Source organism: Kogia breviceps, chromosome 12, assembly GCF_026419965.1.
Source record: "Kogia breviceps isolate mKogBre1 chromosome 12, mKogBre1 haplotype 1, whole genome shotgun sequence".
NCBI lineage: Eukaryota > Metazoa > Chordata > Mammalia > Artiodactyla > Physeteridae > Kogia > Kogia breviceps.
The window spans coordinates 43729124-43748049 of NC_081321.1; the positions used below are offsets into that span (position 1 = coordinate 43729124).

The 18926-nt window shown below is 39.4% G+C and overlaps 1 non-coding gene across 1 annotated transcript; it reads left to right on the plus strand.

Annotated features, from left to right (window-relative positions):
* Positions 1 to 17061: 17061 nt before the first annotated feature.
* TRNAK-UUU (transfer RNA lysine (anticodon UUU)) lies at positions 17062 to 17133 on the plus strand. The gene has a single exon. It is a non-coding gene; the product is annotated as a tRNA-Lys (tRNA).
* The last annotated feature ends 1793 nt before the right edge of the window (positions 17134 to 18926 follow it).

Genomic DNA, 18926 nt, shown 5'->3' on the forward strand with positions numbered 1-18926 from the left:
GTGGCTAGTGGCAAAAAGAGTGTAAAAGAGAAGCAAGAGAAAAGGGCAATCAGTTTGGGGAGCTGAAGAAGCACATGAAACCAAACCCAGCTTAGATTAAGGTCATGTATTGAAAGCAAATTGAAAGTTGCTTTTCTGACTAGACAAATATAAGGAATGAGTATTCAGCTGTCATTCATTGCTTTACTTATTGACTCTGTCAGCGCTTTTTTTTTTTTTTTTTTTTTTTTTTTTTTTTTGCGGTATGCGGGCCTCTCACTGTTGTGGCCTCTCCCGTTGCGGAGCACAGGCTCCGGACGCGCAGGCCTGGCGGCCATGGCTCACGGGCTTAGTTGCTCCGCGGCATGTGGGATCTTCCCGGACCAGGGCACGAACCCGTGTCTCCTGCATCGGCAGGCGGATTCTCAACCACTGCGCCACCAGGGAAGCCCTCTGTCAGCGCTTTTTAAACTTTTCTGCCAATTGACACATACACACTACTATATATAAAATAAATAACTAATAAGGATCTACTGTATAGCACAGGGAACTCTACTCAATACTCTGTAATGGCCTATATGGGAAAAGAATCTAAAAAAGAGTGGATATATGTATGTATAACAGATTCACTTTGTTGTATACCTGAAACTAACACAACATTGTAAATCAACTATGCCCCAATAAAAATTTTAAAAATAGGGGCTTCCCTGGTGGTGCAGTGGCTAAGAATCTGCCTGCCAATGCAGGGAACACGGGTTCGAGCCCTGGTCCAGGAAGTTCCCACATGCCGAGGAGCAACTAAGTCCATGCGCCACAACCACTGAGCCTGCGCTCTAGAGCCTGCGAGCAACAACTACTGAGCCCATGTGCCACAACTACTGAAGCCGGCGTGCCTAGAGCCCGTGCTCCACAACAAGAAAAGCCACGGCAATGAGAAGCCTGCGCACTGCAGCGAAGAGTAGCCCCCGCTCGTCGCAACTAGAGAAAGCCCGCGAGCAGCAACGAAGACCCAATGCAGCCAAAAACAAAAAACTTTAAAAAATAAAGTATATCATAAACCCTGGGGAAAAAAAAAAACTTTTCTGCCAAAATTCCCAGATAGATCATGAAAATAAATATGTAGAGGGTAGAGGTGTATGTACATAACTGTGGTGGTTACTTCCTCAGGGTATTTGTCCATCTCACAATGATTACCCCTTCTCTGTCCCCCTTCCACAGGGTCAAATGGGTGACTTCAAGCATTCATGTTTATGCCATGTAAAACTAAATATAGAATTCTGTGTCAATCGGTTTCTTTTTTTTTCTTTAAAATGTACTTTAGGGCTTCCCTGGTGGCGCAGTGGTTGAGAATCCGCCTGCCGATGCAGGGGTCACGGGTTCGTGCCCCGGTCCGGGAAGATCCCACATGCTGCGGAGCGGCTGGGCCCGTGAGCCATGGCCGCTGAGCCTGCGCGTCCGGAGCCTGTGCTCCGCAACGGGAGAGGCCACAACAGTGAGAGGCCCGCGTACTGCAAAAAAAAAAAAAAAAAAAAAAAAGTACTTTAAACTGTCTGCTGATCTCCATAGTTTCTGATGAGAAACCCATGGTAATTCAAATCATTGGTCCTGGACTTCCCTGGTGGCGCAGTGGTTAAGAATCCTCCTGCCAATGCAGGGGACACGGGTTCAAGCCCTGGTCCGGGAAGATCCCACATGCCGCGGAGCAACTAAGCCTGTGTGCCACAACTACTGAGCCTGTGCTGAAGAGACCGCAAGACACAACTACTGAAGCCCTAGAGCCCCATGCTCCGCAACAAGAGAAGCTACCGCTGTGAGAAACAAAGAGTAGCCCCGGCTCACCGCATCTGGAGAAAGCCCACGCGCAGCAGCAAAGACCCAACGCAGCCAAAAAGAAAGAAAAAAGAAAAAAAAAATCATTGGTCCTCTATATAGTAACGTGTCATTTTTCTCAAACTGCTTTCAAGATTGCCTCTAATTTTTGGTTTTCAACCGTCTGACTGTGATGTGCTTAAATGTGGTTCGCTGCAGTGCGCGGGCTTCTCATCATAGTGGCTTCTCTTCTTGCAGAGCTCGGGCTCTGGGCACGCGGGCTTCAGTAGTTGTGGCACATGGGCTCAGTAATTGTGGCTCGCTGGCTCTAGAGCGCAGGCTCAGTAGTTGTGGCGCAATGGCTTAGTTGCTCTGCGGCATGGGGGATCTTCCAGGAGCAGGGCTCGAGTCCCTGTCCCCTGCATTGGCAGGCGGATTCTTAACCACTGTGCCGCCAGGGAAGTCCCTGAGCTGCTTTTTAAATTTTATTTATTTTGTAAAATTAAGTAATTTATTTACTTTTGGTTTTGTTGGGTCTTTGTTGCTGCGGGCTTTCTCTAGTTGTGATGAGAGGGGGCTACTCTTCATTGCGGTTCACAGGCTTCTCATTGCAGTGACTTCTCTTGTTGCTGAGGATGGGCTCTAGGTGTGTGGGCTTACTTCAGTAGTTGTCGCTTGTGGGCTCCAGAGCACAGGCTCAGTAGCTGTGGCACATGGGCTTAGTTGCTCTGCAGCATGTGGGATCTTCTGGGACAAGGGCTCGAACCCATGTCCCCTGCATCGGCAGGTGGACTCTCAACCACTGTGCCACCAGGGAAGCCCTATTTTTTAAAATATTTATTTATTTATTTATTTTGGCTGCACCAGCTCTTAGTTGCGGCATGCGAGATCTTTTAGTTGCAGCATGAGAACTCTTAGTTGCAGCATGCATGCAGAATCTAGTTCCCCAACCAGGGATCAAAACCGGGCCCCCTGCATTGGGAGTATGGAGTCTTACCTACTGGACCACCAAGGAAGTCCCACTTATTTATTTTATACAAAGTAATATATACCTCTTAATCCCCTATCCATATCTTGCCCCTCCCTTCTTTCCTCTCCCCACTTGTAACCACTAGTTAGTTCTCTATATCTGTGAGTCTGTTTCTTTTTTGCTATATTCACTAGTTTTATGTTTTTAGATTCCACATGTAAGTGATATATTTGTCTTTCTTGGTCTGATTTATTTCACTTAGCATAATACCCTCCAAGTCCATCTATGTTGTTGCAAATGGCAAAATTTCTTTTTATGGCTGTGTAGTATTCCAGTGTGTGTGTGTGTGTGTGTGTGTGTGTGTGTGTGTGTGTGTGTATACATATATATGCACATCTTCCTTATCCATTCATCTGTTGTTGGACCCTTAGGTTGCTTCCACATCTTGGCTATGGTAAATAGTGCTGCTATGAACATTGGGGTGCATATATATATACCTAAGCGTGGAATTGCTGGGTAACATGGTAGTTCTATTTTTAGTTTTTTGAGGAATCTCCATAATGTTTTCCACTGTGGCTGACTAATTTACATTTCTACCAACTGTTACTGAGCTTCTTTTATCTGAAAATTTATGTCTTTTACCAAATTTGGGAAGTGTTCAGCCATTATTTCTTCACAGAGTTTTCTACCCCATTCTCTCTTTCCTCTCCTGTGACTCCAATTAAATAAATGTATATTAGATTTCTGATATTGTAGGTGTCTGAAGTTCTGTTCACATTTTTCAGTCCTTTCTTTTTCTCTATATTCTTCACACTGGATAATTTCTCTTGAACTATCTTCAAGTTCACTGAATTTTTCCTATCTCCAAACTGCTATTAAGTCCATTCAGTGATTTTTAAATTTCAAATACTGTATTTTTCAGTTCTAGAATTTTCATTTGGTACTTTTTTATAGTTTCTAGTCTTCTGCTATTTTCTATTTTTCCACTTATTATGAGCATATTTTTCTTTACTTCATTCAGAATTGTTATAATAGCTCCTTTAAAGTCCTCGCCTGATAATTCTAATGAGTGATTGTATCAGTCCAGGTCCAACCAGGAAAGAGAAGCCACATAGCAACTTAAACAAAAAAAGGTTAACATGCTAATGGGACTTCCCTGGAGGTCCAGCGGTTAAGACTTCCTGCTCCCAATGCAGGGAGCCTGGGTTCGATCCCTGGTCAGGGAACTAGATCCCGCAGGCCACAACTGAAAGATCCCGCACTCAGCAACAAAGATCCCACATATCGCAACTAAGACCTGGAGCAGCCAAATAGATTAATTAATTAATTTTTTTAAATTACGCTATAGTGGTGATCATTTTCTAACATACAGAACTATGGAAACTATTTTGTGCACCTGGAACTAACATAGTGCTGTAGTTCAGTTATACTTCAATTTAAAGGGAAATGAATTAGGGGAGTTCCCTGATGGCATAGTGGTTGGAATTCCAGGCTTTCACTGCCATGGCCCAGGTTCAATCCCTGGTAGGGGAACTAAGATCCTGCAAGCTGCGCAGTGAAGCAAAAAAAAAAAAAAAAAAAAAAAAAAAGAATTAAACTATGAACATTGATAGATAGTGGATCATAACAGAGGTAGGCAAGGCCACCAATTAAAGAAACAGAATAGTTCCCAGGCAAGACAAAAAAAAAAAAAAAAAAGAAAGAAAGAAAGAAAAAGAAGAAGGAAAAAAGAAAGAAAGGAAAAGGAGGAAAGAAAAACTAGGCCCATCGAAAGGAGTTTTGTTAGTCATGGAGGCATTAAAAAGCAGTCACAGGGGCTTCCCTGGTGGTGCAGTGGTTAAGAATCTGCCTGCCAATGCAGGGGACATGGGTTCAAGCCCTGGCCTGGGTAGATCCCACATGCCGCAGAGCAACTAAGCCTGTGCCCCACAACTACTGAGCCTGTGCTCTACAGCCCATGAGCCACAACTACTGAGCCCGTGTGCCACAACTACTGAAGCCCACAAGCCTAGAGCCTGTGCTCTGCAACAAGAGAAACCACCACAACAAGAAGCCCGCACACTGCAACAAAGAGTAGCCTCCGCTCGCCGCTGCTAGAGAAAGCCCGCATGCCACAATGAAGGGCCAACGCAGCCAAAATTTAAAAAATTTTTTTAAAAATTATAAAAAAAAATAGCAGTCACAGAAGCAGACACTGGCAATGGCCATCCAAGAACAGTATTGAGAAAATGAATCTTGGCAATAGACTTGAATATTCAGGCCATTTGACAAGGCCATTCCTACTGTGAAAGTAAATGCACCACACAGTGTAGTCTGATGCCTTCAGTCTTTCTAGTAGTATAATTTACTTTTCAAATCCCAATTTCCATCCTGCAGTAGGCTGAAAAATGTGCTTCCTGAAAAAGACATCCATCTCTGAATCCCTGGAACATATTACCTTATATGGCAAAAAAAAGAAAAAAAAAACGAGGGGAGGACTTTGCAGATGTGATTAAATTAAGGATTTTGAGGAGATTATTTGGGATTATCTGCGTGGGCACTAAATGCAATCAAATGTATCCTTACAAAACAGAGAGAAAGGGAGATTTCACATACAAAGAAGAGAAGACAGGGCTTCCCTGGTGGTGCAGTGGTTGAGAGTCTGCCTGCCAATGCAGGGGACACGGGTTCGTGCCCTGGTCTGGGAGGATCCCACATGCCGCAGAGTGGCTGGGCCCGTGAGCCATGGCCGCTGAGCCTGCGCGTCCGGAGCCTGTGCTCCGCAACGGGAGAGGCCACAACAGTGAGAGGCCCGCGTACCATTAAAAAAAAAAAAAAAGAAGAAGAAGAGAAGACAGTATGAAGACAGAGGCAGAGACTGGAGGGATGCTGTCACAAGCTAAGGAATGCTGGCGACCACCAGAAGCTGGAAAAGGCCAGGAATAGAGTCTCCCTTACAACCTCTGAGGGGAGTGCTGCTTTGCTGCACCTTGATTTTGATCCAGTGACACTGATTTTGAACTTCTGAGATCCAGAACTGTGAGAGAATAAGTTTTCGCTGTTTTAAGTCACCATGTTTGTGGTAATTTGTTACAGCAGTCATGGGAAACATGCATGTTCACCAAGAGACCTTCTGAATATAATTTGGTGAACCAAATTGGAGCAATGTTTGTGGGAAGGTAGAGGGCTGGTTGTGCTGACCCAAATATTCTGTTTCTCATGGCAGATGTAGTATGTGTAAATTGGTAAATTGACACTATAGTTTGTATGTTCTGGTTTATGCGAGTCTTGTGAGCTTGACTAATATGAGTCTGACCCCAAGATCTCCTCTCTGTGCTGACAAAACCAGATGTCAGACCCTGTGGGGATATTTGCAAGATCCTGGCCATGGTAAACACACCAAGAAAATTAATACCATCTTGTTGAGGTCTTTTGAGAGGCATATATCTGGTCTCTCCTGGTTATTCCATGATCTTACCATCAGTTCTCTACTTCAAAACTTCATTATTAATAACTTTATCATGGGACTGACAGTTTAAAAAGCCTTCATATTCCTTATCTCATTTAATTCTCATAACAATGTTGCAGACTAGGTTTTATCATTATTCTTATTTTTATAGTGGAGCAAAGTAACATTCAGATCAACTAAGTTTTGCCCATGGCAAGTGGAACTGAGATTTGAACCCAGGTCTTCTGAGTCTTAACCCTAGTGACTAGAGTCATTCAACAAACAAACATCTATATTGTGTTTCAATATGCACTAGGTACCAAGAACCAGGAATTCAGATATGAATAAAACTAGTCTTGTTTCTATTGCCATGAGGAGCTTCCAATCTAGTAGGACTAAGTATGTACAAAGTGCAAAAATGTTTATACCAAGGGTAGAAACAAGTGGAGCAGAAAACACTGTACCTTACATTGCACATTAGAAACTATAATTCACTGAATCTGTGTTTGTCTTTGGGTTTTAGCATTGCTACAGCCTGCACATTATTATCTGGGACATTATTGCTAGATAAAATATTGTTTGTACAATCCAATTAAAATAAGCTTGCCACACAAGAAGAGGAATTCTAAGCAGAGGGATTTACATTAAACAAAAACACACTTGGAACTAACTCTATGTCTGTCTATGTTAACTGCTTACTGAATATATAATTAGTTTACCTAGTGTTATTCTTCCCAATAATTTCATGCTTCTAAATTAGGTTAAATAATCCATTCAGGGCTTCCCTGGTGGCGCAGTGGTTGAGAGTCCGCCTGCCGATGCAGGGACACAGGTTCGTGCCCCAGTCCAGGAAGATCCCACATGCCGCGGAGCGGCTGGGCCCGTGAGCCATGGCCACTGAGCCTGCACGTCCGGAGCCTGTGCTCCACAACTGGGGAGGCCACAACAGTGAGAGGCCCGCGTACCACAAAAAATATATAATAATAATAATAATCCATTCAAATATCATTAACCTTAGAAATACCTGAACTTAGGAAGACCCAAACCGTTCTCTAGATCGGTTCTCCATAGTGGCTGTATCAATTTACATTCCCACCAACAGTGGAAGAGGGTTCCCTTTTCTCCACACCCTCTCCAGCATTTGTTGTTTGTAGATTTTCTGATGATGCCCATTCTAACCGGTGTGAGGTGATACCTCATCGTAGTTTTGTTAGGAACCAGGCCACACAGCTGGAGGTGAGCGGTGGGCTAGCAAGCGAAGCTTCATCTGCCGCTCCCATCGTTCACATTACCGCCTGAACCATCCTCCAACCCCCGCCATCTGTGGAAAAACTGTCTTCCACGAAACTGGTCCCTGGTGCCAAAAAGGCTGGGGACCACTGTGCTAACCTGAGTCATACAGATTGTTAATCAAGTGGTGCTGAAATAGGCAATATTCCTGGTTTAGGTAGTGCCTGGTAAGGTAGTCTCATGTGTGCTGAGCAGGAGAGATAAACCAGACTCTTAAATTACTTTAATACATGAGCCTATGTGATGATAAGTACCATGAGAGACATAAGAGGCTATAGAATTTCGAGACGTAAACAACCATTTTCAGTTGGAAGAGTCTGAGAACAGTTAACAGATGAGTAACTTCTCAGCTGATCTCTGAAGGATGGATAAAACACTTTAAAATAAACTTCAGGGACTTCCCTGGTGGTCCAGGGGTAAAGAATCAGCCATCCAATTCAGGGGACACGGGTTTGATCCCTGGTGGGGGAACTGAGATCCTACATGCCGAGGGGCAACTAAGCCTGTGCGCCACAACTACTGGGCTCGTGCGCCTCAAAGAGAGAGCCCGCTTGCTGCGAACTACAGAATCCTCATGCTCTGGACCCCACGCACCACAAGTACAGAACCCACGTGCCCTGGAGCCCCCACAGCCACAGCTAGAGTGAGAAAACCTGCACACCACAACTAGAGAGAAGCCCACGAGCCACAACTAGAAAGAAGCCTGTGCACCACAGTGAAGAGCCTGCTCCACAACAAAAGATCCCACATGCCTCACAAAGATCCCGTGTGCTGCAACTAAGACCAGACACAGCCATAAATAAATAAATAAATAAAATAAAACAAACTTCAATTTTTAGATTATTAAAAATGCATATTTATTGTAATAAACTTAGAACATAAAAATTACATAAAAGAAAAGAAAAATCATCTATAATCCCACTACCCAGAAATAACCACCACTGACATTTTGCAGTATTTCCTCTTAGTCTTTCCATGTAATTAAGTGTTCTTCTTAAAAAGAACATAGTTGTTTTTTAAAATTTCTCTATGGCAGTATGTTATACATCATAGTATATTTCATCAATGGCTTGTTTGGGGACATTAATTCCCTGGTGGTCCAGTGGTTAGGACTCCACACTTTCACTGCTGAGGGCCCAGGTTCAAGCCCTGGTTGGAGAATTAAGATCCTACAAGCCATGGGGTATGGCCAAAAAAAAATTGTATTCTTTATTTTTGTTTTATTTTTTCTCATTTTGTTTTTGTAAAAATACTCTTAACAAAACATCCTTGTGACTAAATCTCTACATACCTCCTTGTATTTTCCTTAGGACAATTTCTTGCAAGAATAATTTCTTTGTCCAAAAAAAAAATCTTTTTTAGGCCTCTCATTAACATTTTTAAAAATTGTTATAAAATATACATATTTTAATCATTTTATAAGTAAAAATGCAGTGGCATTAAGTACATTTACAACACTGTGTAACTATCACCACTATCTGTTTCCAGAACTTTTTCATCATCTCAAGCAAAAACTCTCTACCCATAAAACAGTAACTCCTCATCCCACTTCTCCCAGCCCCTGTTAATCTCTACTCTACCTATTATCTCTATGAATTTTCCTATTATAGGTACCGCATTTAAGTGGCATCATATAATATTTGTCCTTTTTTTGTGTCTGGCTTCTTTCACTTGCATGATGTTACCGAGATTCATCCATTTTTGGCATATGTCAGAATTTTATTCATTTTATGGCTGAATAACATTCCATTATATGTATATATCACATTTTCTTTATTCATTTATCTGCTGATGGAAACTTGGGCTTTTCCTGATTTTTGGCTATAGGCCTTTAATATTTTTGACAAATTGTCCCTACAAGAAGACTTTAACAATTTGCACCAGCAGAAGTATGAGTGTGCCCATTTCTCTGGTACTTATGAACACTAACTATACTCTTTTTTTTTAACAACATAATAGTAAAGTATATCTTATTGTTGTTTTACTTTTCATTCCTGATAAAGACACACTACATTTGGAAAAACAAAGATAGCGGTGCAAGTCAGAAGACAATGGAATGACATCTTTGAAGTACTGAAAGAAAAAATGCCAACCTATAATTCTATATCCAGTGAAAATTGAATTGTCTGTTTATTTCTACATGGCAAAGTAATGTGACAAATTAGCCCTCCCACCATTTAATTTTTTTAAAAAACTAGAAAACTGTACAAAATAGATGAACTGTTTTCAGATATTGGGCAAAGGCAACACAGGATTACAACCCCTGAGAGAAAAAGAAAGAAAACAAATTATGTGAGCCTTTCAATTATCCCAACTATCTGACCAGAGATACATTCCAGACAATATCACAGGGATGGGAAATCCAAGCAGAGTACAGTGGTTTTGCTGAGATAAAGGGACAGAGATTAGATTTTTGGGAAGGCTGAAGAGGTGTGATTCTGTGGAAGAGAGTACTAGAGAGAAGAGAGCTATGTGAAGAAAGAGCTCCACAAATTTTCATAGTGGCCCTGTGAATCTTTGACTGAACAATAGACTGCTCATGGATGAGAGTGAGACGGGAGACTCCATGAAACTGGCCAAAAATCAACTATCAGGTAAAAAAACAACTGCTGAAGAATTACAAAGTTTTACAAAAAAGAAAAAGAATTACAAAAATTACAAAATTACTGGCACTTACACAGGGATGGGAAAATTAGAGTTCCAAGCAGTCAGACTGAAGAGACCTTGTTGAATACTCAGAGTATTCAGTAGAGACTTCAAAAAAGCTATGCCTTAGGAGTAGGGCACCTACAAGCCTGAGAGTAAAGCTACACTAGACCTACACTAACAAAGTTTAAAAACATGCCTCAAAAGTACCAAGCTGATATTCCAGTAAATTAGCTGCCTGCCAGAACAAAGCCCAACACTCTTTAAAGGAAGGAAATAAAATTCAGAAACTCAACAATGGAACATTCACGATGTCCAGAATCTAATAAAAAATTACTAGACATACTCCTTGCAACCATCAAATAAATAAATAAGTAAATAAATAACATTTAAAAAGGAAAATGGGATCTATCGCCACCAGAAAAATCAGACAACAAAAAAAACCCAGAGACATTCACAGAAAGACAGACAAGATGAAAAGGCAGAGGGCTATGTACCAGATGAAGGAACAAGATAAAACCCCAGAAAAACAACTAAATGAAGTGGAGATAGGCAACCTTCCAGAAAAAGAATACGGAATAATGATAGAGGAGATGATCCAGGACCTCGGAAAAAGAATGGAGGCAAAGATCAAGAAGATGCAAGAAATGTTTAACAAAGACCTAGAAGAATTAAAGAACAAACAAACAGAGATGAACAATACAATAACTGAAATGAAAAATACACTAGAAGGAATCAATAGCAGAATAACTGAGGCAGAATAACGGATAAGTGCCCTGGAAGACAGAATGGTGGAATTCACTGCTGTGGAACAGACTAAAGAGAAAAGAATGAAAAGAAATTAAGACAGCCTAAGAGACATCTGGGACATTAAACACAACAACAGTCACATCATAGGGGTCCCAGAAGGAGAAAGTAGAGAGAAAGGACCAGAGAAAATATTTGAAGAAACTATAGTCGAAAACTTCCCTAACACGGGAAAGGAAATAGCCACCCAGGAAGTGCAGAGAGTCCCAAGCAGGATAAACCCAAGGAGAAACATGCCGAGACACATAGTAATCAAACTGGCAAAAATTAAAGACAAAGAAAAATTATTGAAAGCAACAAGGGAAAAACGACAAATAACATACAAAGGAACTCCCATACGGTTAACAGCTGATTTCTCAGCAGAAACTCTACGAGCCAGAAGGGAGTGGCATGATATATTTAAAGTGATGAAAGGATAGAACCTACAAGATTACTCTACCCGGCAAAGATCTCATTCAGATTTGATGGAGAAATCAAATGCTTTACAGACAAGCAAAAGCTAAGAGAATTCAGCACCACCAAACCAGCTCTACAACAAATGCTTAAGGAACTTCTCTCAATGGGAAACACAAGGGAAGAAAAGGACCTACAAAACCAAACCCAAAACAATTAAGAAAATGGTCATAGGAACATAAATATTGATAATTACCTTAAATGTGAATGAATTAAATGCTCCAACCAAAAGACAGAGACTTGCTGAATGGACAAAAAAACAAGACCCATATATATGCTGTCTACAAGAGACCCACTTCAGACCTAGGGACACATACAGACTGAAAGTGAGGGGATGGGAAAAGATATTCCATGCAAATGGAAATCAAAATAAAGCTGGAGTAGCAATTCTCATATCAGACAAAATAGACTTTAAAATAAAAACTATTACAAGAGACAAAGAAGGACACTACATAATGATCAAGGGATCAATCCATGAAGAAGATATAACAATTGTAAATATTTATGCACCCAACATAGGAGCACCTCAATACATAAGGCAAATACTAACAGCCATAAAAGGGGAAATCGACAGTAACACAATCATAGTAGAGGACTTTAACACCCCACTTTCACCAATGGACAGATCATCCAAAATGAAAATAAATAAGGAAACACAAGCTTTAAATGATACATTACACAAGATGGACTTAATTGATATTTATTGGACATTCCATCCAAAAACAACAGAATACACATTTTTCTCAAGTGCTCATGGAACATTCTCCAGGATAGATCATATATTGGGTCACAAATCTAGCCTTGGTAAATTTAAGAAAATTGAAATCATATCAAGTATCTTTTCCGACCACAATGCTATGAGACTAGATATCAATTACAGGAAAAGATCTGTAAAAAATACAAACACATGGAGGCTAAACAATACACTACTTAATAACGAAGTGATCACTGAAGAAATCAAAAAATACTTAGAAACAAATGACAATGGAGACACGACGACCCAAAACCTATGGAATACAGCAAAAGCAGTTCTAAGAGGGAAGTTTATAGCAATACAATCATACCTTAAGAAACAGGAAACATCTCGAATAAACAACCTAATTTTGCACCTAAAGCAATTAGAGAAAGAAAAACAAAAAACCCCCAAATTTATCAGAAGGAAAGAAATCATAAAGATCAGATCAGAAATAAATGAAAAAGAAATGAAGGAAACAATAGCAAAGATCAATAAAACTAAAAGCTGGTTCTTTGAGAAGATAAATAAAATTGATAAACCATTAGCCAGACTCATCAAGAAAATAAGGGAGAAGACTCAAATCAATAGAATTAGAAATGAAAAAGGAGATGTAACAACTGACACTGCAGAAATACAAAAGATTATTAGAGATTACTACAAGCAACTGTATGCCAATAAAATGGACAACCTGGAAGAAATGGACAAATTCTTAGAAATGCACAAGCTGCCGAGACTGAACCAGGAAGAAATAGAAAATATGAACAGACCAATCACAAGCACTGAAATTGAAACTGTGATTAAAAATCTTCCAACAAACAAAAGCCCAGGACCAGATGGCTTCACAGGCGAATTCTATCAAACATTTAGAGAAGAGCTAACACCTATCCTTCTCAAACTCTTCCAAAACATAGCAGAGGGAGGAACACTCCCAAACTCATTCTATGAGGCCACCATCACCCTGATACCAAAACCAGACAAAGACGTCACAAAGAAAGAAAACTACAGGCCAATATCACTGATGAACATAGATGGAAAAATCCTCAACAAAATACTAGCAAACAGAATCCAACAGCACATTAAAAGGATCATACACCATGATCAAGTGGGGTTTATTCCAGGAATGCAAGGATTCTTCAATATACGCAAATCAATCAACGTGATACACCATATCAACAAACTGAAGGAGAAAACCATATGATCATCTCAATAGATGCAGAGAAAGCTTTTGACAAAATTCAACACCCATTTATGATAAAAACCCTACAGAAAGTGGGCATACAGGGAACTTTCCTCAACATAATAAAGGCCATATATGACAAACCCACAGCCAGCATTGTTCTCAATGGTGAAAAACTGAAACCATTTCCACTAAGATCAGGAACAAGACAAGGTTGCCCACTCTCACCACTCTTATTCAACATAGTTTTGGAAGTTCTAGCCACAGCAATCAGAGAAAAAAAAGAAATAAAAGGAATCCAAATAGGAAAAGAAGAAGTAAAGCTGTCACTGTTTGCAGATGACATGATACTATACATAGAGAATCCTAAGGATGCTACCAGAAAACTACTAGAACTAATCAATGAATTTGGTAAAGTAGCAGGATACAAAATTAATGCACAGAAATCTCTGGCATTCTTATACACTAATGATGAAAAATCTGAGAGTGAAATTAAGAAAACACTCTCATTTACCATTGCAACAAAAAGAATAAAATATCTAGGAATAAACCTACCTAAGGAGACAAAAGACTTGTATGCAGAAAACTATAAGACACTGATGAAAGAAATTAAAGATGATACAAATAGGTGGAGAAATATACCATGTTCTTGGATTGGAAGAATCAACATTCTGAAAATGACTCTACTACCCAAAGCAATCTACAGATTCAATGCAATCCCTATCAAATTACCACTGGCATTTTTTACAGAACTAGAACAAAAAATTTCACAATTTGTATGGAAACACAAAAGACCTTGAATAGCCAAAGCAATCCTGAGAATGAAAAATGGAGCTGGAGGAATCAGGCTCCCTGACTTCAGACTATACTACAAGGCCACAGTAATCAAGACAGTATGGTACTGGCACAAAAACAGAAATATATATCAATGGAACAGGGTAGAAAGCCCAGAGATAAACCCACACACATATGGTCACCTTATCTTTGATAAAGGAGGGAAGGATATACAGTGGAGAACAGACAGCCTCTTCAATAAGTGGTGCTGGGAAAACTGGACAGCTACATGTAAAAGTATGAAATTAGAACACTCCTTAACACCACACTCAAAAATAAACTCAAAATGGGTTAAAGACCTAAATGTAAGGCCAGACACTATCAAACTCTTAGAGGAAAACACAGGCAGAACACTCTATGACATAAATCACAGCAAGATCTTTTTTGACCCATCTCCTAGAGAAATGGAAATAAAAACAAAAATAAATAAATGGGACCTAATGAAACTTAAAAGCTTTTGTACAGCAAAGGATACCATAAACAAGACCAAAAGACAGCCCTCAGAATGGGAGAAAATATTTGCAAATGAAGCAACTGACAAAGGATTAATATCCAAAATTTATAAGCAACTCATGCAGTTCAATAACAAAAAAACAAACAACCCAATCCAAAAATGGGCAGAAGACCTAAATAGACATTTCTCCAAAGAAGATATACAGATGGCCAACAAACACATGAAAGAATGCTCAACATCATTAATCATTAGAGAAATGCAAATCAAAACTACAATGAGATATCATCTCACACCAGTCAGAATGGCCATCATCAAAAACTCTAGAAACAATAAATGCTGGAGAGGGTGTGGAGAAAAGGGAACACTCTTGCAGTACTAGGGGGAATGTAAATTGTACAGCCACTATGGAGAACAGTATGGAGTTTCCTTAAAAAACTACAAATAGAACTACCATACGACTCCGCAATCCCACTATTGGGCATATACCCTGAGAAAACCATAATTCAAAAAGAGACATGTAGGGCTTCCCTGGTGGCGCAGTGGTTGAGAGTCCGCCTGCCGATGCAGGGGACACGGGTTCGTGCCCCGGTCCGGGAAGATCCCACATGCCATGGAGCGGCTGGGCCCGTGAGCCATGGCTGCTGAGCCTGCTCGTCCCGAGCCTGTGCTCCGCAATGGGAGAGGCCACAACAGTGAGAGGCCTGCCTAGCACCAAAAAAAAAAAAAAAAAAAGAGAGACATGTAACAAAATGTTCATTGCAGCTCTATTTACAATAGCCAGGACATGGAAACAACCTAAGTGTCCATCAACAGATGAATAGATAAAGAAGATGTGGCACATATATACAATGGAATATTACTCAGCCATAAAAAGGAACAAAATTGGGTCATTTGTAGAGACGTGGATGGATCAAGACTCTCATACAGAGTGAAGTAAGTCAGAGAATAACAAATATTGTATATAAATGCATATATGTGGAACCTAGAAAAATGGTACAGATGAACCAGTTTGCAGGGCAGAAACAGAGACACAGATGTAGAGAACAAATGTATGGACACCAAGTGGAGAAAGGGGTGGGGGTGGGGGTGTGTGATGAATTGGGAGATTGGGATTGACATATATACACTAATATGTATAAAATGGATAACTAATAAGAACCTGCTGCATAAAAAAGTAAATTAAAAAAACACAATAATGCTGAAATTTTTTAAATAATAGAACCAGAAATGACAGAAGTTATGGAATTAGTGGATAAGAATTTTTCAACACCTATTATAAGTTTAAGAGAAAAGAAAACAATAAATAAAATGAGGAAAGAAATAGAGACTACATAAAAGAAATGAAAAATACCACTGTATGGCCTTAACAACAAATTAGACAACACAGTTGAAAGATCAGTGAACTTGAAGACATAGAAATAAAAACTATATAAAATGAAGCATAGAAAGAAAAGAAAGCTGGGGGGAAAATGAACAGAGCCTCAGTGACCTGTTGGGCAATATCAAGTACACTACCATACATGTGACTTGGAGTACTGGAAAACAATAGGAACAGAAAAGGATATTTGAAGAAGTAATGGCAAAAAATTCACCATATTTAATAAAGAAAATATCAACACACCCAGATCGAAATATTTGATGAACCACAAGCAGTATAAACACAAAGAAAACTATATCAAGACACAACATTAATAAAATTGCTGAAAATCAATGAGAAAAAGGACGTCTGAAAAGCCAGAGAAAAAGATCATTATGTATATGGAAGCAAATATAAGAATAACCATTAACTCTCTTCAGAAACAATTCAAGATGGAAAACAAGGGAATGACGCCTTTAAAAAGTACTAAATGAAAAATGTATCAATCTAGAATTCTATACCCGGTGGAAATACCCATTAAAAATGAAAGCAAAAAAGAAATTTTAAAACAAACAAAAGCTGAAAAAAAATATATCGCGGGCTTCCCTGGTGGTGCAGTGGGTAAGAATCTGCCTGCCAATGCAGGGGACACAGGTTCGTGCCCTGGTCCTGGAAGATCCCACATGCTGTGAAGCAACTAAGCCCGTGAGCCACAACTACTGGGCCTGTGCTCTAGAGCACATGAGCCACAACTACTGAGCCCATGTGCCACAACTACTGAAGCCCACGTTCCTAGAGCCCATGCTCCACAAGAAGAGAAGCCACCGCAATGAGAAGCCCGCACACCGCAAAGAAGAGTAACCCCCACTTACTGCAACTAGAGAAAGCCCATGTGCAGCAACAAAAGACCCAACTCAGCCAAAATAAATAAATAAATAAATAATAAAATAAATTTAAAAATATATATATATCACTTGCATTACCAGAACCATTAAAGGAGGTTCTTCAGATTGAAGAAAGATGATACCAAGTGGAAACAGATCTACACAAAAGAATTAAGGGCATGGAAATAGTAAGCATGTGGGTAAATATAAAAGACATTTTAAAAATTGTTTAGGGAGTTCCCTGGTGGTCCAGTGGTTAGGAATCAGTGCTTTTACTTCTGTGGCCCAGGTTCAATCCCTGGCCAGGGAACTAAGATCCTGCAAGCTGCGCAGCACAGCCAAAAAAAAAATTGTTTAAAGATCAACTGTTCAAGACAAAAATAGTATTAATATATAGTGGGATATAATATATGTAGAAGTAAAATGTATGACAACAAAAGTAGAAAGGATGGGAGAAGGGAAAATGGAAGTATGCTTTTGTACAGTTTTTACATTATATATGAAGCCATATAATATTATTTGAATGTAGACTGTGATAAGTTAAAGATACATATGGTAAACCCTAGAGCAACTACTGAAAAAAATAAAGAAATATAATTAATAATAGGAGATAAAATGAAATACTAAAAATAGTCCAAGGTGAGCAGGAAGAAAGGAGTAAAAATGGATAGGACAAGTAGAAAACAAATGGCATGGTGGTAGGGACTTAAACCTGACCGTATCAATTGGAATTGTCCGTTTATGGACTTTGCCTATCTTTCTATTGGAGAGGTTGTCTTTTTGTGTTGATTTGCAAGAGCTCTTTATATAATAAAATATAAATCCTTTGTTATATATGTTTTCTGCCTTTAATGTTATGCTCAGGAAACCTTTCCCTGACCAAAATAGATAGCACTTTGACAAGGAGATGAGATTAGCATAAACTTAAACACTGACTCAGAAAACTGAAAATAGAATTACCATATGATCCAGCAATCCCACTCCTGGGCATATAATTCAAAAAGATACATGCACTGTTCACAATAGCCAAGACATGGAAACAACATAAATGTCCATCAACAGAGGAATGGATAAAGAAGATGTGGCACTTATATACAATGAAATACTACTCAGCCATAAAAAAGAAGGAAATAATTCCATTTGCAGCAACATGGAGGCAACTAGAGATTATCATACTAAGTGAAGTCAGAAAGACAAATACCGTATGATATCACTTATATGTGGAATCTAAAATATGTTGCAAATGAACCTATCTATGAAACAGAAACAGACTCACAGACATAGAGAACAGACTTGTGGTTGCCAAGGGGGGAGGGAGGGGGAGGGAGGAATGGACTGGGAGTTTGGGGTTAGTAGATGAAACTATTACATATAGAATGGATAAACAACAAGGTCCTACTGTATAGCACAGGGGACTATATTCACTATCCTAGGACAAACCATAATGGAACAGAATATAAAAAAGAATGTATATATGTATATAACTGAGTCACTTTGCTGTACAGCAGAAATTAACACAACATTGTAAATCAACTATACTTCAGTAAAAAAAATAAATTAAAAAAACGTAAACACTGAGAAATAAAGAGCTGTATTTAGGAAATAAATATTGCGTAGGTGAGTTTAGCTCTAAAAGGCACTCAAGGGAATCATAGAACATAAGGTGGAAAGAGTAATTCAGGACCGAAACATTGAGTGCTATCTTAGTCTATTCAGGCTCCTATAACAAAATACCACAGACTAGGTAGCTTATAAACAATAGAAATTTTTTGCTCACAGTGAGAAAGGCCAAGGCAGAAGTAGGGAATTAAGAGGTAGAAACTACTATGTATGAAATAAATAAAATACAAGAATATATTGTACAGCACAGGGAATATAGCCAATATTTTATAATAACTTTAAATGGAGCATAATGTTTTAAAATTGTGAATCACTATTTTGTATACCTGAAACTTACATAATATTGTAAATCAAATATACCTTGATAAAAAGAATAAAAATTATTGCTCACAATTCTAGAGGCTGAAAGTCTGAGATCAGGGTGCCAGCATAGTCAGGTGAGGGCCCTTTTCCAGGTCTCAGACTTCTTGTATCCTCACATAG